Below are 22,786 nucleotides of genomic sequence, written 5' to 3'. Positions count from 1 at the left end.
TGAGTAAATTTGAAGCAGATCCCAGTGTATCTTTTTTACCTCTTTATTCTCTCCTGCTAAGGAAAGGGGTCTCTCCTGTGAGGTGTTTTATTTGTAGAATGATGTGGCTGACAACTTGCAGAAAGGTTTAGGCCACTGTGCTGAGTGTGAGACCTGGAGAGGGGAAATGAGCAGGAGCAGCTGGGAAAACAGGAGGTATCCCCATGTCTGTGAGGGAACAAGGCAACCACATGGCAAATGAGGGGATTTCATGGGTATATTTAAATTCATGCTCTGGAAAAGGAGGAAATCAGATGTCACATATCTGGAAATGAGTGTCCACATGGATATTTTTGTACAGCATTTAAATTTGGTGAATCACACAGTTAATGACTGCGTGGGATATTTCTGGTGTGGGCTTTGAAGGCCTGTGCTTCTCCAAAATTTTACAGGAACAAATAGTTATGGTGAATCAATGCCTGCTAATTATTGCATGGGAGGAAGCAGTCTGTCAGGGAAGCATCCAGACAAGGGGATTCTCAGACATTTCCTCATGTCTCCTTGCAGAGGTGGAACTTCACTGGGACTAAGGACACTTCATGTGCCTCACTGAGGCAGAATGTGAGCTGCAGAAATCATGGCTGAATACAGCTGGGTTTGAGGATTTGGCCCTGGGCTTGTCATGCTCTTCACCCTTTGTACCACCACTCCTAAATCACATTATAAAAAACTGTTAAGATGGTCTTTGGAGAGCTGGATGGACTTTTATATCTGTGTTATCTAATCCTTGCTCAGAAAGGTCTGGCAGTTGTGATTAGGCAGACAACTTTTTAAAGACTTTCAGGTGCTTTCTCCACCATGATCTCTTCACAAAGGTTTGTTAAATAGGGCATTGCACTTTCATAGCCTTTGTTGTTGTGACACTTCTGAGTAATTCAAATTGAGTTTTAGTCTACTGGACTTAGTGATTTGCATTTCAAAGCCCCAGAAAGTGAGCTGCAGAGCCAGACTCTTCTTGAGTTTGGGACTTTAAAAAAATACCCCAAAACTTTAGCAATTGTTACTCCAAGTGCTGACTCATCAGTTGTGTCAATTTTTTTTCAACCTGCCTCGGTGGCTAATTAAGGATTTCCAAAATGAAACACGGTGCGAAATGGAGAAGAGCAAGGAGAATTTGGCTGACAGGAGATTAGCAAAGAAGAGAGTTGGATCTGAAGGGAGCATTATCCTCTGTGCATCCCTGAACTGAGCTGCAGGGGTGTACCTGCTGGCTGGGACTGCTGAGGAGTGCACAGGATTTGTAATAAACTGCCAGGTCTACTATATCTTTCATGAGCTGACTGAATGCTTTTTTGGTCTCAAGTGAAGATGACACAGAGCTAATACCCTGCTAACCTGTATCCTGCCTTGGAGCTGCAGATAAGCTGCCAAGACTTGATGAAGGGCTACAAAACCCCCCCAGTTAAGCCTATGTTCCAGTAGCAACAAAGAAAAATGAGGGCAGAAGACTTTAGTCTGTTAATTTGTTTCTTTTTGCCTTTTTTTTTTTTTTTCTTTTTGTTTGAAAACTGCACACAAGGCCTCAGTGATCATGGGTTCATTTAAGTCTCTGGTCCCACATCTGTCTCTTGAAATGTACTGGCTTTATAGGAACAACTTGTAGGGAAACAAATTGTCTCTGGATTTCTTAACGATTGAATAGTAAAGACACTCTAATTTGTACATTTTATTATTTCAAATACCTTCACCGACAAAGGAAATCAACCTGATTGGAATTTGTAGATATCTAAATGTGTCTGGCTACGGGATCACAGTGCAGGGTTGCACCCTCATCAATTTATTCACATTATCATTGCTACAGAGGGATAAGAATTGTATTAGTCCAACCCTCAATTTTGGTGCCATTAGAGAATAAGATTGAGCCTAGAATAAAAGGCTAAGAAATATAGAATTACACAGATGATCTTGTGCATTCTGTTAAAACATTGACGAGGTTTTTTTCAGGTTTTTTCTGATCAATTGAAACATCCCCAGATTATTCCAATATTAATTCAACAATGAATATTTACAAAGAAAAGCTCTATTAGTGGTTATAACAGCTGCTTTTCCAGATATTTAGAAGTTCCAGTGCGGAACTAATAAACCCCCATTTTTTCTAATTATCTTGTGTACTACAGGCATTAAACAATTTACAAATAATTTTCAGAAAATCAAAGGACGTCTAATCTTAGCAATAGTAGACAAAACTATAGCACTCAGAACAAAAGCTCTTTTCATGATATTCAGAAAATTAGATGATTTATTTTGGAAAAACAATGTTTACTAAAATTCACATTATACAACTAGACTATCAGTGGAAGTTGTTCTTTCTAGATGAACTATACTTTTTTCTAATCTCTTTTTGGCATGCAAATTAAAAATAACAGATGTCCTAAGAACATTTACTTTATATTAACCTAAACATTTTACTTTCATGTTTTTAATACATTTGTTTGGAGGTTTGTTGTTTTGTTTTGTTCTTTTTGTTTGCTTTTCACTTTTTCAAATCCTTTGTTACATTACAAACCTTAAAAAGGTATTATGAACTAGAAAGATGAAAGTGAAAAAAAGTTAAAATACCTGGTTTTCCTTATTTCAAGCTTAAAACAAGTGTAATTCATTAATAATAAATGTACTCATTTGAAAATATGTTTGTATTTTTGATATCAGAAGAAAATCTAAAATATTTTAAAATACCAATATGTGAAGAAAAACACATATATTTATGACACATATTTATATATTAATTTTCCTGAACTATATTCAGTATCTACTCCCTTTTTTTTTCTTTTTTTTGTTTTGTTTTGGGTTTTTTTGTTTTTTTTTGTTTGTTTGTTTGGTTGGTTGGTTGGTTGGTTTGCTTTTTTGATATTTCTTTTGCCATCTCTCTGGTACCTGATAATGAGTGTGCAGACCCAGCACTCTGAGCATAACAGTTGGGAATGGATTGAGAGATTCCAAGGGAGGAGACAGGCACAAAACTGCTGGGGAACTGTTAAAATTTAATTAAAGAAGGAAACTTGAACCAGTGCTATAATTTTAAAGTGATTTTTAGAGTTCACTAACTCAGGAAGTTTAACTAAATCCTTGCAGAAGGCAAGATAATCTAGCAATCAGTAACAACACCTCTCTTCTTGAGCATGAAAACAAGTGAGACAGTGACTTAGCTAAAAAAAAAAAGCCACTATTTGAGTATAAAAAGTCTGTATATGAGAAAAAAATATTCCTTTATGGCTCTGAACATCATGCATTTCTTTACAACATGTCATTATTATTTCACAGTCTCATGTCCTTAATGCTCTCACAGTCTCATGGACTAAGCAGGAGCAGGAGCAAACTGAAGAGAAACCAAAGAGGAATCAAAGTGGTAAAATAATTCATCCCTAAGACTTGAGAGGTCTGGCTGGGAAGTTCATCCTGACTAAAAGAACATTGGTGCTACTAAACTCTCTGATTGTTTCTGGCTGCCAGTTCTGAGCCCTGCCACTCCTGGAGGCTCCACCAGGAGCCACCTCTCTGTGTCACCACATTTCTGTCTGGTTCCTTCTCAGATAGCAAAATATTTAAGGACTCTGGTTTTATTAGCATTGAAATTATTGGTTTTCCTCTCCTCTTTCTGGCTTGTCTCCTGAAATAATAGAATGTATTTCCAGTTCCACTGACTTCCACTTGCCATGAATTACCTGGAGAAAGCCAGTCTAATTATTTCTGTCAGCACATTTATTGTCTAAATGATGCAAATTTTTACCCAGAATCTCACCAGTTCAGGAAGTCCTTTCCAGGGCACACCAAGCACAACTCACAAAATACAACTGATTTTTCCACAGCGACTTTTATTTGGTTGTTTAACTTCTGGAATTCTTTAAAAAAATCCCTTTTTTCAAGTACAAATGTGTTATTAATATTAAAGGAAAAAAAACATCCCTATTATGTTGACATAGGAAAGATGAGAATTATGAAGAAAGTATTCATGAATTTGCTTAATGGTCCTGCTGCTCCAGCTTTTGGATTAGGTTGTTCTCATGGTGGGATTAAGAGGCAGCCACAGAAATAAAGGGCAGGAGCACCTGATGAATATTAACAGCACCCAGACAGCTCCAGGTATAAGCAATGATTAACCTGCCTGCTTTACCTATGCCAAAGCCCCAGAAAGCTCAGCTTACTGCTCCTGCCACCCAGGTGTCAAGGTTTATGCAGTATAAATTACCAATGAAATCGTAGTCAGACTGCATAAAATACAGCATCAAATGAAACACAGAGTGCCTGCAGTGCTGTGTGAGGGATGGCAGGAATTATTTATTTATGAGTTTCAATCATTAACCATGTTATTTTTTTAACTATAGGTTCAGTAAAAATTTGTAGAACAGAAACTGGTTTATCTGTAGATCGAGTTCTTTTAAAGAAACTTTTTCCTTTGTCCAATCTATCTTTCTTTCTTTTCCTTTTTTTTTTTTTTTTGCTTCATCAATTTAATTTTGCAATATATTTGAGACAAAATAACTAACCTTTGCAAAATTAATTTCTTAGTGGTTTATAGATACAATTCTTTCTGCATGGGACAAGTGGCTTTTCTGTTTTATGTACTACATTACAACTTTAGCATAAATTTTTATTTGCACATACAATGGTTCTCTGAGCTAACTTAGAATTTTACACATTTTCTCCAAGAAGCAAGGAGCTGGAAAAGGACCATTTTCTGAAATTATCTGAAAATATCCCACTGCCACTCAGAATTTGGCTTTGAGTTTTTGAGGTGTGTAGAGTGAAACCTTGACTTGCCAAGGGACTTTTGGTGTGGAATTAAAGCCTTCTCCTCATACAGCCCTGCAAAGGGATAAGAGAGCTGAGGTTGTTCAGCCTTGAGAAGGCTCCAGGAAGATCTTAGAGCCCCTTCCAGGGCCTAAAGAGAGCTGGAGAGGGACTTTGGACAAGGGCTTGCAGGGACAGGATGGGGGGGATGGCTTCCTACTGCCAGAGGACAGGTTAGATGGGATATTGGGAAGGAATCATTCCCTGTGAGGGTGGAGAGGCTGTAGCACCGGGTGCCCAGAGAAGCTGTGGCTGCCCCATCCCTGGAAGTGTCCAAGGCCAGGTTGGATGGGGTTCTGAGCACTCTGGGATAGTGGAAGGTGTCCTGCCCATGGCAGGGGCTGGGATGAGAGGGGCTTTAAGGTGCCCTCCAGCCCAGCCCATTCTGTGATGAATGCCACGACACAACTAGAACCAGAACCCATCAGGCTGATCTGCACGGGGATGCTACAAGGGAAAGAGTAAAGAGGCGAATGCAAAGAGCCTTTTCCTTCACAGGGTGCTGAACTGCCCCATGTGCAGAGCAGCTTCTCCAGCCTCCTTCCCACCCCACCCTGCAGAAGGCCCTGCTTGAGCTGTGCTTGTGCTCGGGGTGCCTCGCTGCAGTTTTGGGTAACGCGCTCCTGCCCCCGCCCCTCTCTGTGCCTCATCCACGGGAACCATGGAAGAGCAGCCGCCCCTCCTGCACAGGGAGCCAGGAAAAGTTTCAACTGCACTTAAAATTCATAACAGAGCTTGTTCTGTGCTGACCTCCCCATGTAGACAAGCCCTTTATGAGATCATCTGCAGTTTTGATGATAATGGTGGCTTTATTTTCTTCTATTAGGCCTTGGGGTGCAAGAGCTATTGTAAATCCTCTTGCACTTGTGCATGCTATTGCTCCTTATTTCCCTCCTAATTCACAATTCCTATCCCCTAGACCAAAATACTGATGTAAATAAGGTTTTTATTTTCATTTTTCAAAGTTATAGCTCTGCAGAGTAAGAGACAAAAAAATCTACACATTTTCTTTTTTCGGGAAAAGCATTTTTTTCCAAGGAGGGGAGCTTTACATAAGAAAGGTCAAATGCTCCCTCTCACATTTGATTCATTTAATAGCAGGATGCTCTTTCTGGCCATCTGCTTATTGTTGAATTAATTGTCAATTAATTGTCTCTTAATTGAAGCATTTGTTTCCAATTTTCAATGATTAGCAGGGTATTAAACAAGAGAGGTCAACACAATTTAGGAGAATGTTTTAAATTTTGCATATAGAAACTGGGAATTGTAGCTTTCATTAAACATCACTCTGGTATAATTTGTGTCATTAAAAGTGGCAATTTCAGCCAATTACCACAGCTGTTTTGAGTTTACTTGCTTGAACGATTCCTGATTCCAGGAGTTAAGAAATGCTGAACTCTCACTGTTCTTGCTGCTGCTACGTCTGTTTAAAAATTGAAGTAGTCATATAAAGAATCATTCAGAAAGTTGTGGTTTTTATTTTTAGTAGAAAATATATCTCTTTAATAATAAAAAAACACACAGATGCCTGTTTATAAGGACAGACACTAAGCCCTAATTAAGTTTTAAACTAAGCCAGGCTAAAAGTGAAAGGCTAATAGTGGTGGAAGCAAGAGCCAAGCCCTCACTGCACCAAGGATGGTGAAAAGGTCCCAAATGCCTTAAGGTGATCTGTGGGGTCCAAAAGTCGGCACAGAGAGACAGCCTGGGTGCCATGGAGTGTAATTACAGCATGCATATGATGAAAACCCACAGAATTCACAGAATCACTGGGTTGGAAGAGACCTTCAAGATCATCGAGTCCAAACCAGCCCCAACACCTCAACTAAACCCTGGCACCCAGTGCCACACCAGGCTTTGTTAAACACACCCAGGAACGGTGACTCCACCACCTCCCTGGGCAGGCCATTCTAGTATTTAATCACTCTTTCCATGATGAAAACCCACAGAATTCACAGAATCACTGGGTTGGAAGAGACCTTCAAGATCATCGAGTCCAAACCAGCCCCAACACCTCAACTAAACCCTGGCACCCAGTGCCACACCAGGCTTTGTTAAACACACCCAGGAACGGTGACTCCACCACCTCCCTGGGCAGGCCATTCCAGTATTTAATCACTCTTTCCATGAAAAACTTGGTGCAGCTTGAGATTGTGTCCTCTGGTTCTGTCAGTGCTGCCTGGATAAAGAAACCAACCCCAGCTGACTACAGCCAGGGAGCTGCAGAGAGTGATGAGGGCACCCCTGAGACTCCTTTTCTCCTGGCTGAGCACCCTCAGCTCCCTCAGTGGTTCCTCACAGGGTTTGTGTTCCCAGCCCCTCTCCAGCCTCGTTGTCCTCTCTGGACGCACTCAAGCATCTCACTGTCCTTCCCAAACTGAGGGGCCAGAACTGGACACAGCACTCCAGGGGTGGCCTCACCAGTGCCAAGGACAGGGGCAGAATGACCTCCCTGCTGCTGCTGGCCACACTATTCCTGATCCAGGCCAAGTGCCGTTGGCCTCCTTGGCTCAGAGCAGCTGAGCCCTGAAGTGTGCGTGGGACCCTCAGGGCTGGGCTCTGCACCAGGCACAGACCCCACGCTCAGCCCGCAGGTGAGGAGCCCGGCTGTGACTGATGGACATTGCCCACAAAGAGGTCGATTAAGCCCATGGAAGCTCAGGGCTGCCGATAGCCATCAGCTGAAAGTTTTGCTTCTGTTTTACATTCCATTAAGTAATTTAAATGCTTAGATTGAATAAGGCCTTGGTCCCTTAATGCATCTGCTTTATTGAATGGAAATGCAAGCTTAGGAAGATATGTTTTTTGAAAGACCCAAACTATTGTGTTTTATTCCCTAGAAAGTCAGATACTAAAGAAAAAAAAATCATGCTTTGGTTTAATTAAATCTATAACTTTATTAATCAGAGATTCAGCAGGTTCTGGGGAGAATCTCTTCTTTCACAAGTGGGATTTGATATTGCATGTCTTTTTGTACTGAGAAATTTTAGATAAATTTTGGTAAATTTAGAACTGGGAAAGCAGCTCTTATTCAATGTTGCTCTATTAACACTGCCTTCATCCCAGATTTCAGGATGCCTACCAGGAGGGATCTGTTTTCCCCATATCAGTGCTTAGACAGAGGCAATTGTGTACTGATACAACCATTCTTTTCTTTTGACCACATTATCCCCACTCTCTAATCACAGAGAAAGATCTTCCAAGGGCCAGGCTAACAGAGTTTAGGAGATCAGAAATATCAGTGCCTGAGCAGATAACACTGATTACTCAAAGACTACAGCATGCTCTGTCTTATTTGATAGAGGAGAAATGAAATTTGATTTTGATGTTTGCATGCACTCGAGCTGTACGAGGTTGGATGTACATCCATCTGTCACTGTGTGGGGACAATTTACAAACTCTGCCCAGGCCTAGCCCAGTCTTGCTTGTCTCTTCTCAAAGTATAAAATGTTATATTCAGAATAACCAATTCAAATGTTTAGGATAAATAAGGAAAGAAATGTAAAGCAAGCTGCTTTTTGATGCTTCCACCATGTGTCTTCTCCAAACCCGGCTAGTTCCTGGGACAAGCTGGAAATGGCAGCTCTGAGGCAGATGGTAGGACAACTGCAGGGAAGAGAGGACCAGGTACTTGGAGGTGCTCAGGGTTTGGAATTTTTTTGAATCCCGAGGAAATTAGTCCACAAGAATGGTAAAATGAGCATGCACTGTTTCTCCCCCCGGACCGGAGTTTGTCAGTGAATTGCCGCTGTTGTGTGTGGTTGGGATAAAGAGAAGGATGCTCGGGCAGCAGGAGGATGCTCAGGGAGAGCCGAGGGCTGAGTCAGAGCCTGAATGGGATCACCACTCCTCCTCACAGTAATTAGCTCTCTGTAGGCATTCAGGGAAGGACAAAGCGATAAAACCTGTTACAAAACCCCAAATTCCAGGCATGTCCTGTAAACCAGGAGCAGAGATAAAGCTGCTCTTTACTCATTTTAGCATGAACCACCGAATCCAGCAAATCTTTCCTGACTAAGCCCATGCTGAACAGCTGGGAACCTGTTCTCACTGGGTCATGCCTGCTGGCTGCAAATGATTTATTTGTGATTTACATAAGCATGACTGGAAAATATGGCCTGATTGCTCTCTCTGAGTACTGCTGAGGAGGTGAGTACAGTAATGACAATTTAGTGGTTCTACACCAAGGTCTTAAAAAAAAAAAGAAGTCGTATTTTAATGACATCTTCACAAATTCAGCAGGACTAAAGCACCGAAGTAGAGGATGTTTATTCATTTTTAAGCAAAATTCTTTGTGGAGGTCCTCACCAAATGCTGTGCACAATAATCTTGCAGAGAAAGGAACATTTAAGGCAAAATTTAAAAGGAATAGGACCATGCAGCTGAAAAATAAGCATTATTTAAACTGAAAACCACATTTTCTGTTTGGTTGAATAGTCATAAAAGTTTGTGCTCATTTAGATACTTATTTATGTAATAAAAAAAATAATTTTATATAATATGCACCAAAGTTCAGGATAAGCCTTCCACTACAGAAAGTCTGGTTAATTTAATTAACTAACAAAGTAATTATCAATATTGTATATTTGTCTCTGGAAAGACTTCTCTCTGAATCATTTTATAGTTTAGAATGACCTTTTTTGCTAATGGCATCCAAGTAACATTTTGTTACATTTAAGAATTAGACTGGAATAAATCTTTAACCCCAAAATCTGCAATTCTTCCCTAAACACTGGGTTCACTCTCTGGATTAGCTCAGATGAGAGAGACAGGCTTGATTGCCAGCATTTCATTGACTAATTACAAAAATTTATAGGTTCGCCATGAAAAAAAACTAAATAATTGTTTTGCACCCCATGTACTAAAACCCAAGCTGTTGTTTACATCAAGTCATTAAAGGAAACAAATAAAATAAACTTCAGGTCTTTTCCTTTTCTTTTTTACACCATCATCTGGTCTACTACCCTGAGATGCTGTTGTGTCACTAGAAAAGGAAAGCTGTGTCACTAAGAAAGCTCCAAAGGACTGCTCTCAGATGCTTTCATTAACTCTGAATTCTTGTAAACCCACCCCTGCCCAAATTACTCATATTTTTCTCAAACTGATATCAGCAATATTCATCTTATTAGTGGAGCTTTAGCCTGAAGACAGTTTCTGACAAAGGCAATTCCTGCAGGTACCCAAAATATTCTAAATGCTTTAAAATATCATTATTTTCTTTTAAAACTTATCAGACAAGATTATTAATAAAGTCCTTGTAGACTTTGATTAATGACTTTCCATTGCTCATTCCCTTATGTCAAGCAAATTTCTGAAGCCCAGTTTTTTCTCCTTGCAATTTTGCAATACCTAATCTTTCAGAAAATCAATGCACACAGCTGTTAGTTTAATGTTGCTTCTTCCTGACATCCCTTTGAACTGGCAAACTGTTCAGCAAGACGCAGAGAAACATGGGGTAATTCACTTTAAATGTTTAGGACCTCATTGCATTTCTTGGTAAATTGAACACAAAAAAAAAAAAAAAGTGTGAGTTTTACCCTGGATGATATTAAATAGGTGTTTTGCTCCTGCTGTGAGTAAAACCCTTGCAGAAGAGAAAAATGTGGGATGCACTGCCACAGTGTAAAAATTGTCTGGCTTGTGTAACAAAGGGCTTTATCTGTTTCAAAGCCATTGAGGAGAGAAACAGTTTTAAATTATTGTACATTAAAGTTCTAGCATATAAAATCAGAAGAGTGTTAGCTACAAACCCCTGGATGTAACAGGCGACTTGCTCTTCAGACATCTGTCAGTGATATTGGGGATGTGTTGTCATAAAGTTTGAGTGACGTAATAGTGGTGGCTTCCTGCTGACAAGTTTGAAATGTCCTTGAAATTTACAAATCTTATCAATGGCAAATTCCTATTTAAAAATGTTAAACTGGGAGGCATTCTATAATAAATCTCATTTTGAGAAAAGAAAAATTGATATTCATCACAAATAAAAATTAGTTCTGGGAGTGCTGAAAATAATCCTGCCTTCACTGCCTTGGGTATGTGCAAAAAAGTCAAATCCTGAATAATGTTAATATTTTCAAACACAGATACAGTACAGACACTTTTCAAGAAGGGTCTTCCTGACTTAGAATCAATCATGAGCCTAATCAAAGCAGGACAAGGAAATAAAAAATAACCAAGAGGGATCAAAAAAGTGAGATGAATAGCTATACACATAGGGATTAAAAGATCCACTGGCTTCATTCAATAACAGAAACAAATTAAAGTATTTTTGAGATGTTTATATTGATTTCAGTACCACAGCTCCATATATATTCATAAAGCATATATCAGACATAAAATAACCTTATTGGCTAAGCAGTATTTTAATTGAGAAGGTAAACACTTTGGAATTAAGAAATGCGAAGTGTGTAATTGTCTGTAATTTTATTTTTGTCCTTTGCATATCTGTTCTATAATAGCTCACCAAGGTGATGCTGTGGAGCAGCAGCAGTGGTCAGAGTGTTTAAATTTCAAATTTGAGGCTTTTTCTTAATTCTGACATCTCAGGTGGTGGTGATAAGACTTCTTTGGAAGCGCTCTTATGTTGAATTTTCAGCTTTCTGCTTTTGTGTTCCTCCTGTTCAGGATGTTCTCTGTCCTAGGAAGGAGACAGCAACAGGATGCTGAGAGCTGCAGCTCCTCTGTGGATGCTCAGGTTCTGCTCTGGGAAGAAACCAAATCAGGTGAAGTTGCCATGGTTTTTATCTTTTTGAACATGTTTTGTTGAAGCCAGCTGCTCTTCTCACTGTTTGAGTAAGATCCAGAGAATTGCGTATTCTTTTAGGTTGGAAAAGATCCTTAAGACTATTGAGCCCAACCCTTCCTCAGCGCTGCCAAGGCCAGCACTGACCCATGTCCCCAAGTGCCACATCCACATGGTTTTTAAGTCCCTCCAGGGATGGGGACTCTATCACTGCCCTGGGCAGCTGTGCCAGGGTTTGGCAACTCTTTTGGTGAAGAAATTATTCCTGAAATCCAACCTAAACCTTCCTTGGCACAACCTGAGGTTTAGATGGATAAGCTTAAATGGATATGGGGATAATATTGGAGCTGTTGCACAATTCCTCACAACAGCTCATCTTGGAAAGGGAACAGTGTTATTCTTGGTTTAAGAAAGGGAGCAGAAGTGTGTGGGACTTCACCCCACAGCTCTTTAAATTCTCCTGACTCTCTGATGCTGTCACTGTGACTTGTAGATGTGATTCTGCTGCAGGCTGTGTTGTATGTACTGGCTAGGTACGAAGGTAACATGCTCCACCTAACATGTACTGTACAGAAATTCAATTTTTTTTTCAGAGAAAAAGGTGCTATTGCAAGCCTCTAACTAATTCCCAATGGACTCACTGACATTATGATTTGGGTTTAACAAAAATTTCAGAAATATATATTTCTTATATTTTATTTAGTTAATAAGAAAATTTATTGTAATTACTAGTGCTACAGCAATAAAAGCACTGCATTATAAAATAACTCACCATAAAGAAAAAGCACCTATGAAATAAAGGTCCCATAACAGCACAGCTCCTTCTCTCTGTCCTGAGTTGGATCACTTGGATTACACAGAAGGCTCTTATTTAAATGCATGTTTATTGTGTTTCTTTATTAATTATAAAGAAAATATTCCGGGAAATTCATTTGGACAGAGCCAAAGAAGACCAAACCTGAGAAATGGATTCCTTTGTAGCCCTTGTGATTGATTTTAAATTATGCTAAAGGAAGCACCTCCATTGCCTTCATTCAGAAGTGAAGGCCCATGTTTCCATCACAGACCTACCTCAGCAGTGCCTGAATTTTTCAATTCACAGCCAGAGAAGGTAACAGGGAGGAGGAGGCTGATATTTTTAGTGAAATCCTTTATATCTCCACTGAGTGCCAGGCAAAGACATCGCTGGAAGGATTTGGAGACTCTGAGAGGAGTGTGGTTATTAGAGCTGCTCAACAGCTGCTTTTGAAAGTTTCTTTTGAGAAGAGTGTGAGTCTCTCATGCTCACCACCCAAACTGGGGAGAAGTGGAGAATCCAATTGACAAAGAGGTACTTCTAAGGTCGTGTTAAAACCTCATTCTGTGGCATGGTCATATTAGACATCTGGGGCTATACAACATTTGGAAACTTGCAGCAAAATATAATCCTGTCAGCAGAGGGTTTTTAAATGTGGAACAGGAAATGCCTAAAAGCTTGTGGCTTTATTTAACAAATTTTAAAGAATTAGTCTGAAAATGCTTGAAAATATTTAAGGGTAAAGTAAAGAATTTCTTGCTGCAGTAAATAATGGGATGTTTCCTCTGAGGCTGCCTGGCAGCTGGTGCAGTTGTTTTCTGTTTTTCTGGTTAATGCTAAGCCAGTGAGTTCCCTTGTGTCAGTAAGATGGAGGGCAGGGAAATGTGGCTGGGGGCTCCATCCAGCAATCTGTGTTATCCCTTGCCCAGCTGGCTGGAGCTTGGGAATGTTTTCTGCCTGTTTTGAGTGTGATTAAACCCAAATTTCTCAGTGCCAGTCAGTGTGCACTTAATTTCACACACAGAGAGCAATATAAAACACAGAAACCACTTCATGTACCAACAGAGGACTCACACACAGAAGTAACATTAAATATTTTGGATTTTTAACCTTGTCTCCTGCACGTTTGGCAGAGCATAGTTCTCAGAATGTGGTTGCTGAGACTCAACCCATTGCATTGGCCCTGGGAATATAAAAATCTGAGTTATTTGCTCTGAGTGTGGCTCTGTGAATCACAGAGATGAGCTGGAGCTGGGGGTTGTCCTCTGCATCATGGTTTTGCCTGATTTTTATGGATCAGTGGTTTAGTGGTGATATTACATAAAGAAGGACTTAACTGGTCCTGCAATTTTGTAAAGAAATGTAAATAAAAGTGGATATGGACAAAAAGTGATATAAAAAGTGATTTATCTTGCCAGTTAGTAAGGAAAAGACATAGTTAGTGTGGTCTTTGATTTCACTCCTATTTGCAAGACTCACTTTTGGAAAAACATGTTGGAGGAATGAGAGAATAAATGTGCTTTAAAGGCACATCGGATGGTAGTAAATGCCATGCAGCATTTTTGTGCTGCAACTATTTGTTGCAAATTTGTGGTTTATTTTTCCTGTATTGCTTTCTCTCTCACTACACAATAAAAATTCTCTGTGGATTTTGTTTGTTTGTTTGTTTGTTTGGTTTGGTTTTTGGTTTTTTTGTTGTTGTTTTGGTTTAGTTTGGTTTTGGTATTGGTTTGGTTTTGGGGTTTTTTTTTGGGTTTTTTTGGGATCAGGGAAAGCACAACAGCATTTCTGGGAATCTCAAAAGTTCTGTGCACTCTGGGATTGTGTTATAAAGCAAAGTGTGATATAAGTGGCCCATAAACACCCCGTTAAAATCAGTGAGAGCACTGTACCTCATTTTGCTCCCACCTGTTGGATGTTTTCTTTTGTGTCCTGATAACACCAGGGTAGTCCATATAGCCCCTGTTTTATACCTTTGCAATTAATGCCTTTTGATCACTAAAATCACCTGAGCAGAATATGTTACTTCTGAGGAAAATTAAATAACATTTTTGTTGCATCTTAAAAAACCTCTCCGCATGTGTCTCTATTTCTTCTTCCTCTTCAATAGCAACCCCCAAAGTACCACGTGAATAAGCTGTGTTACAGATATATTACTGCTGTTCCTACAGGGTAGGTGATTGCAATGTTTTAGAGTAAATTCCAAAAAAAAAATGAACTGCTCCAATAAATTTGGTGTTTTACAATGAACACATTCAACATGTTCATCTTTTATATGGTCATTGTCTGGAAGAAATATCCGTGGTGGGTAGTTAAGACACTCCTGTAAGGCACTAGAGCAATATGCTTTCTATTTCAAATTAGGACAGCCAAGCAGTTTTATTCTTTAAGGCTGCTGTAAAACTTTAAAAAAAAAAAATCCAAATTAAAAGTATTAAATGGTGAAGTTACATAAAGGTGTGTTTCATTAAGATCTTACTGGAAGATGATTCTGGTTTTTAACTCTTAGTGTATTTCTGAAGGTGTGGTATAAATCTGGGGAATTTCTACTGGCACTGAACAAGCCTGGCACATTTATTGCTTAATTGAAGATAATTGGCCTGGCTGTAGAAGTGTAGACCTGGCCATTCCAGGATCACGACATCTAAAGGTTAAGCATCACTTCCAGTAAAATCCTCTCGGGGAATTCAGAAGTTGCAAAGCAAAGTTTGGTAAGATATCCAATTTTCTTGCTGACTGTGATTTTTCTGATTTTTTTTGGTTTTTTTTTTTATTTTTATTTAAGGTTAATACAGCATTTGAATTTATTTATAACATATCTGCCCTGACCAAAAATGATTATTAAAGCACTTAATGTCGCTTTAATAACTGCATTCATTTTGGGTTTTTTTTTCTGAATGGTTTGTGAATTGTTAAAGCTATCTCAGTATAACGTAATTATTTGAAATAGAAGAGGACAGTAAAGATATTCTTCCATTAAAACAGAAGTAATAGGAAAAATGTATAATGCTTCCATCAGCAAATTAATCAAAGCAAATTGTAAAATAACTATTATTCAAAATCACTATTCTAAGAAGTTCATAAATATTTATTTAGCATTGCCGCCTCAAAACTATACACCATAATTTTATGGCAATACAGATCTGATTTAATTTATTTTGTGTGCTGCTGTAATAAACATTGGGACTGAGTTAATTCTCAGCTGGCACTAGATTGAGCTTGATTCCTGTGCAGGTAAACTGTATAAAAAATAATAATTTCAACTTCCAGCTGTAGGTTTTGCCGTGGGGACACATTGGATTTTCTACTTCTCCATGTGCCACCTAGAAACAAAATATATTAACTTGTATCACAGTTCTATTAGAAACCAAGATTTTTGGGTATTTATGGCTAAGCTGTAAAACTTGTTTCTGAGTGAAATGCAGAGATTTCCATCTTCTCTAACAAGTTTTTCTCTCCCATTTGCAGACAGAACCAATTTGTTTTATGATATTGTGTGGTTTTGCACTGCAGTTAATGGGTGCAAACACACCATGAAAGATTGCAGAGGTCCTTGTGTAATATGGGCATCTCTGTTTCCTCAGATGAGGGTAAATCAGCAATTTCTGGTTTACAATTAGATTGAAAGGTCCAAGTTAGCACTGAATTTGTCATCCCTTCACCCCTCTTCTGTCTGTGCAAACATCCATGTTTCTCCCACATAAGCCAGCAGTCTGACTTTTGAGTGACCTTCTGGACAGATGGATAATAAGCTGAAAGCTAAGGTAGATTAAATTTTTAAAAAAGTATAAAATTAATTTTTAAACAATTTTTAAACAACTTGATAATCGGTGTTGGCATGGGAGAAGTGCTGGAAATATGTGGCCAACACAAGAGGAGACCTTAAACCTTCATAAAACTGTGTGTTCAATTTTATTCCTTTGCCATAACAAGGCCAAAAGTTTCATTTCAAGGGAAACAGGGAAGTATTTGCCCTCTTTTCCCAGTGCCATGTACTGTTTATCTTCAGTTTTCATCAAGTTATGAGATGACAGGGATCATTTACAGCCACGTGAATAATTAGAAAATGTTCCTATGCAGGTGTATGTGCTCTCTGCTAATCACATTTGTCCTTCTTTAGTCAGGGGAAAGAGAGGATTAGGGAATGTCATTTTCAGAACACACTGTTAATTGTTCCAGCATCTGATAGCAGACATTTAAAACCAAACCTGCCTCATTACTGAGTTGGTGTTAAAACATTTGTATTTAAACATAAAATTCCATTTGTATGCACATATACGTGGGCTGTTTCCATCATGGATTTTTTCCCAGACTACAATTTCCTTACTTACTAGTAGGATTTTAATTCAGAATTTATTATCCTATAGACCTCATGACTCAATTTCTTTGTGCATGGGGTCACTGCTGCTTCCTGATGGGAACCTGCCCCTCTGCAGGGCCGTATCTCCTGCAGGAGCAGGAGCACCTGGCTTTGTAGCTGTGCCGAGTGCTGAGCAGCCACTCCACCCTCAGCACAATCATGAGTGGTACCACTGCATCTCTCAGTGGTTTCTGACTGATATCATGACTAGTTCTTGCTGTGGCATTGAGGTTTTTTAGCTTAACATATGTGGGGTTTCGTGCCCTGGATTGGGGTGACCCCAAAACACGGAAAAGTCTCTCCTCCAACCCGTGCCTTCAAAGAAAGACTCAGTAGTCTTCTGTTGTCTGTTCTTAAGGTTGTTTATTGTTGGTTATCTAAAAGATTCTTCTCCCTGAACTACTGTGGCCCGTTCAGTGTCGGAATCCAGAACATGCCTCTGGGTGCCCTGGATGGCAAGAGCCGCAGGCAGGGGGCTCTGAGACCCTGGCATGCAGCCAAAGACACACGTGGGGTTTCAATCTTAGCCCATGGAGCAAATTACTAACTCTATATGAAGAATTACAAGCCACACACAAAAGTTTAGATAGCATAGTAGAGATAATCACGAAGTGAAAGGAAGGATTTTTGAGTGCTGTACAGGGGGGTTTTAAGCCTTGTACGCAGGGGTCCAAGTTTTGTACATGGGGGTAAGGAGATCTAAGATGGAGGGATTTGGGTGTGCCCTGTCCTCTTTCTTTCTCCTTCCTAGCCTCCATGTCTGTGGTGATGTTGGCACTCACAGATTGGTCTAGAGTAGAAAGTCACTATTCAATATAGATAGTAGGCATTGGGGGAAAAGTATAAATATGTAGTACGTAATATATGATATAAAAGATGGCACCAGCCCCCTGGGAGGGCAGTGTGCCTTTGTCTGAGCTGCTGAACGGGCCACAGCAGTTCAGGAGAAGAATCTTTTAGATAAACAACAATAAACAACCTTGAGACCAGACAACAGAAGACTACTGAGTCTTTCTTTGAAGGCACAGGTTGGAGGAGAGACTTTTCCATCTTTTGGGGTCACCACAATCCGGGACGTGAAACCCCACATTTGGCGTCCCTGGGTGGGCAGGAGACCCGACAGTTCAGCAGGTCAGACAAAGGCACACTGCCCTCCCAGGGGGCTGGTGCCATCTTTTATATCATATATTACGTACTACATGTTTATACTTTTCCCCCAATGCCTACTATCTATATTGAATGGTGACTTTCTACTCTAAACCAATCTGTGAGTGCCAACATCACCAAAGACATGGAGGCTAGGAAGGAGAAAGAAAGAAGACAGGGCACACCCAAATCCCTCCATCTTAAAACTCTTGACCTCCATGTACAAAACTTGGACCCCTGCGTACAAGGCTTAAAACCCCCCTGTACAGCACTCAAAAATCCTTCCTTTCACTTCGTGACTACTTCTACTACAATACCTAAACTTGTGTGTGTGGCTTGTAATTCTTCATACAGAGTTGGTAATTTGCTCCACAGGCTAAGATCAAAACCCCACGTGTGTCTTTGGTTGCATGCCAGGGTCTCAGAGCCCCCTGCCAGCGGCTCTGGCCATCCAGGGCACCCAGAGGAGTGTTCTGGGTTCCCACAAACATATATATTTTTTTTTTTTTTCCATAAAAATAACCTTCTGGAGGAGGCAGGATATTACTCCAGCAGTGAAATCCCTAAGACTTACACTGGGAAGACAGGAAAGAGGTTTTATTGGTGGTATTTATAGATCTTTTGCACTAGAGGAAATGTAGAAAAAGCCTGTGGTGAGGCTGAGAGCTTGGCTGGCAGGACTGGCTCTTACCTGGCAGATGCTGCATCTTAGCTCTGCTCTGAGAGGCTTGAAAATAGTAATATTTCTGTGTGATACAGAACAAGATTGGGTATTGATTAATAAGAGTTAGGGATAACCTGCAGGGATGTGTTTTTCCAATCACCCCTGAGACATCAAAATTATGGTGCTGTCTTTAATAAAGCTGTAACAAACTCTGTTTTCAAGCTTTTGTAATGGAGTGTAGAGGAATATCTGAGGACTTTTTTGGGTTAAGCCTGATATACTGTAGACATACTCAACATGCATGCAGCTAGTTTTCAAATAGCTGAACAACAGGCTTTTTTCTCTTTTTGTTTCTTTGTTTTTGGGTTTGTTTTTTTTTTGTTTGTTTGGTTTTATTTTTTGGGTTTTTGTTTGTTTACTTAAGTGGGAAATGCATTGAAAATTGCACCAGCCAGGTATTTTATTTTCAAAGGCAGGTTAGTACATATACCAGAGTGGGACAACTTGAAATCCTGACCAGACCTTCAGTGCCTTTTATTAATGCAATCATTATCTTTTATTTTTTTGTCAAAGCTCATAGAGGCTGTGGGGAGATATTGGGATCTTTTAGGATCTGAACTTCCATAATGAAAAGATGCACTCTGCAGCAAAAATTTTATCTTAAACTTAGTTCTGCAACTGAATGTGACTCCATGGCCTCATTTTTTCAACACTTAACATGGGAAGAGGATTGTGGAGAGCTCACAGACAGGTAAAGCTGGTGGAAACAGACACATGGATGAGCCCTTGTTGTTAAATCGTTGGAAACTCTTCCCTCCAAGGTCAAGTGAGACTTGCTTTCTGCCAGAAATGTGCAGCCTGGCACTTATGTCAGTAAACCATTTTTATGGGCTCTGTCTCTCAAAATCTCTGTCTGTTATAAACTCCTTCAGCTTATGCCAGCAGGAGGCACATTTTGCCTTTACTTCATTTAAGTAAGATTGTAGAATAACAATAATTTCTGAGGCAAAAACTAGGGGGGCAATGAAAGGGGCTTTTGTTTCTTCCTGTTTTAGCAAAGAGTATCTTCCACTACCTCTTGTGCAAAAGATGCTGTGACTGCATAGAGAGCAGCATCTTCTGGAGCTGGATTGGAGGGAGCAGGGAAAGGGGCTCAGCCTGGAGAAAAGGAGGCTCAGGGGGGACCTTGTGGCTCTGCACAGCTCCTGACAGGAGGGAACAGCCAGGGGGTATCAGGCTCTGCTCCCTGGGAGCAGGGACAGGAGAGGGAACAGCCTCGAGTTGCACTAGGGAAGATTTATATTGGATTTTAGGGAACATTTCTTCCTTGAAAAGACTATAAGACACTGGAACAGGCTGCTCAGGGCAGTGACTGGGTCACCATCCCTGGAGGTGTTTAAGGTGTGTGGTTGTGGCAGCTGGGGACACGGTTAATGGTAGACTTGGCACTGCTGGGGGAACTGCTGGACTCGATGATCTTAAGGTCTTTTCAACCTAAATGATTCAATGATTCTAAAAACCTAGTTTGAGTGACTCTGAACGTGCCTGGGGTCAACCTAACCTGGCCAACAAAGGACGGGCCTTGCAAGGAGAGAAGGTCATCCAAGAGAAGAAAGTCTGTATCCAAGTTCAGGATACACCTTATGAAGGAATAAAGGCATAAAATAGCTTTATTGTGGCCTGAGAATGGGGTTGGCCAAGGGGAAAAAAAAGTGTCTGTGTAAGAAAATTATCTCATAAAGGGAACAGCTTGGTTCCCCAGCCTGGATCTACATCTGTGCCTGGCTGTCACTAAAGAATAACTGCTGAGGCACCGTGCTGGGACACGGTTCCTGAGAAGATCCATGAGCAGGAATCAGGTGGGCACAGCCCCCTGGACAGCTGCTGCTGTGGTCACCAAGCATTTCTTTCCCTCCCAGGAGATGGATGGTGAGTGTGGCAGGCACAGGCTGACCGGTCTGTCCCTCAGGAGCAGCCAGCAGATGGCATTCCCTCAGAGCCCTGGGATGGCTGGAGAGTGTCCGTGGGGATAGGAGGTTTTGGGGATGTTTCAGCAGGGACCTGCCCTTCTTCGGGATGAGTAGCAGTTGTTCCTGCTGAGCCGCACTGAACTGGACTGCAGAGTGGTCTCAGCAAAGCTCTCTTTGCCCCGTGTTACTCCAAAATCCCAGTTGGCAAAAGGCCTTTCCTGCTCTCCAGGTGTATTTCCTCCCAGCTCTTATCTCAGCTGTCAGGACTTACAAAAGCCAGTGCTGATTTGGTCAGTGGTGGCCCCCAGACCAGGGAAAGTGTCCTGGTTTAGGGTAAATTTGGGAGAGAACCTCCAAAGGATTTCCTCTAGAAAGCAGATTCAAGCGGTCTCTGCCCTAACCGGTTCGGGAAAAGATTTCCTTGGAAACAAGTGGAAAAAACCTGTTTATTTAACAGGCAAAGCATTCACCAGCACAAAAAAGGAATAATATTAAACAATAAAACCTTTTGCTGCTATAAAAGAGATGACAAAGTCAAAAAATCCCCTTGGTGAGCTGTAGCTCGGCTCTCAGTCTCTTATCAGGAAATGGCGTGGCCCAGGCCCGGCCCGCTGGGCCACAGGGGCGAGCTGTCAGCGCTCCTCGATCCAGAGCAGGTTAAACAGCTCCAAGGAAAAGAAAAAACACAGTCCAGGGAACTTCTCTGCCTCAGTTAGCTAAAAACTAACTAAAAGCAAAGCAGAGCTCTGTCCTGCTGACTGTCCATCCACAGACAACACAGTTCAGGAGCAGGAATGTGGAGGAGAGAGTGCAGCTTCTGAAAACAAACTGTGCACTTCTTCTCTCCCCTTGGCTCTCAGAACCAATCTTAAAGGTGCAAAACTTATTTCTGGGTTAAACAGACAAATTGGGGATACAGTGAGCATCATAAAGTCACCCCAGGACTGAAGGTAAACCTGACCCAGCCTCCAGCAGGTTGTGCAGCTCCCACTTGGAGCATTGCCCAGCATTTTCTGCCCTCCAGCTGCTCTGATCACCCTTCCTGTGCCTGCTGGTGATGCTGATTCCCACTCGAGGTTTTGGATGTGCTCAATTTTTTGAGAATCTAAAATTCAGCCATCTACCAATTCAATCTAAATCTAGCATCAAACCCTTGGATCCTGCCCCAGGTCGCTACAGTGCATAGGATGCTCCCGTCCTTCCCTTTATTGCTGTTTGTATTAAAATAATTTTTCCAGGTATCTGGACATCCAAATAGATTAATAGATTAACCCAACAGATTTAGCATATAAAAATCATCCCTTGTGCATTTTCAATGTAATCTCCTCAGTTATGCAATTTCACTGTTACCTATTTTTTACAATATTTGGTATTTTAGGCTTAAAATCATGTTAAAATTGAATGTTCAAAACCTAGCAGCTTTCAAAAAGCTCCGGCTTTTTTTTTTTTTTTTTTTTTTTTTTTTTTTTTTTTTTTTTTTTTTTTTGTGCAGAAGAAAATACAAGGAACTGTGGCAAATAATTAAACATTCTAATTTGAGATAATCTTTGATTAATGAAGAAGCTGCTTTCAAATGCTCTTCTCTGGCTCTAATAATTGATCTCTAATTGTCTCATCTAAAGGTTATATATTGCCTTTCCTCCTGCTTGTGTCCTCCTAATGCCTTATAACTTGGATCAAGCTATTAGCAATGTTCATTAATTCCTCTGGAAAATGCTGTGAACTTTCCAAACTGAAAAAAAAAAACTCAGTTCTTTCTAAAACCAAGTTTAGTTTTGTGCCAGTTTTGAGACTCTTGAGAAAATCACACCAAATGATGTCACAAACATGATGTGTAATTTTTCAGTTCAAAATTATTTAAGAATTTACATCTAAACTATTTGAGGATGTTGGACAGAGGAGGTGTAGGAGGGTAAACTAATTAAAAATAACATAACAGATGCTTTTTGTTCTCTTACTGCATGCAAACAGGTGGTGGATTTGCAGTAAGTGTCTTTATGCAAAAATTGGAAAACTGTGGAATGTAGGAGCTGGTGAAGTGTTTGTGATGGTAGAAAAACTCTGGGTTGTTACAAAGGAATTTTACTTGGATCTCCAACAAGCTGGGACATCTAAACCTTTATTTCATTGTTTACCTGAGAGATTAGGCTTTTCAAAAACTGTTAATTCATTTCTGGAATAAACTGCATTTTGATCTTATTCTGCTTTAGTTAGATTAACCCTTTTAACCTGTTGCTTAGCAGAGCTCCTTTTGTAAAGCCAAAGGAATATAGCTAAACTT

This window comes from Motacilla alba, chromosome 7 (assembly GCF_015832195.1).
Source record: "Motacilla alba alba isolate MOTALB_02 chromosome 7, Motacilla_alba_V1.0_pri, whole genome shotgun sequence".
NCBI classification, from domain to species: Eukaryota; Metazoa; Chordata; class Aves; order Passeriformes; family Motacillidae; genus Motacilla; species Motacilla alba.
This window is presented reverse-complemented; position numbering follows the sequence as displayed.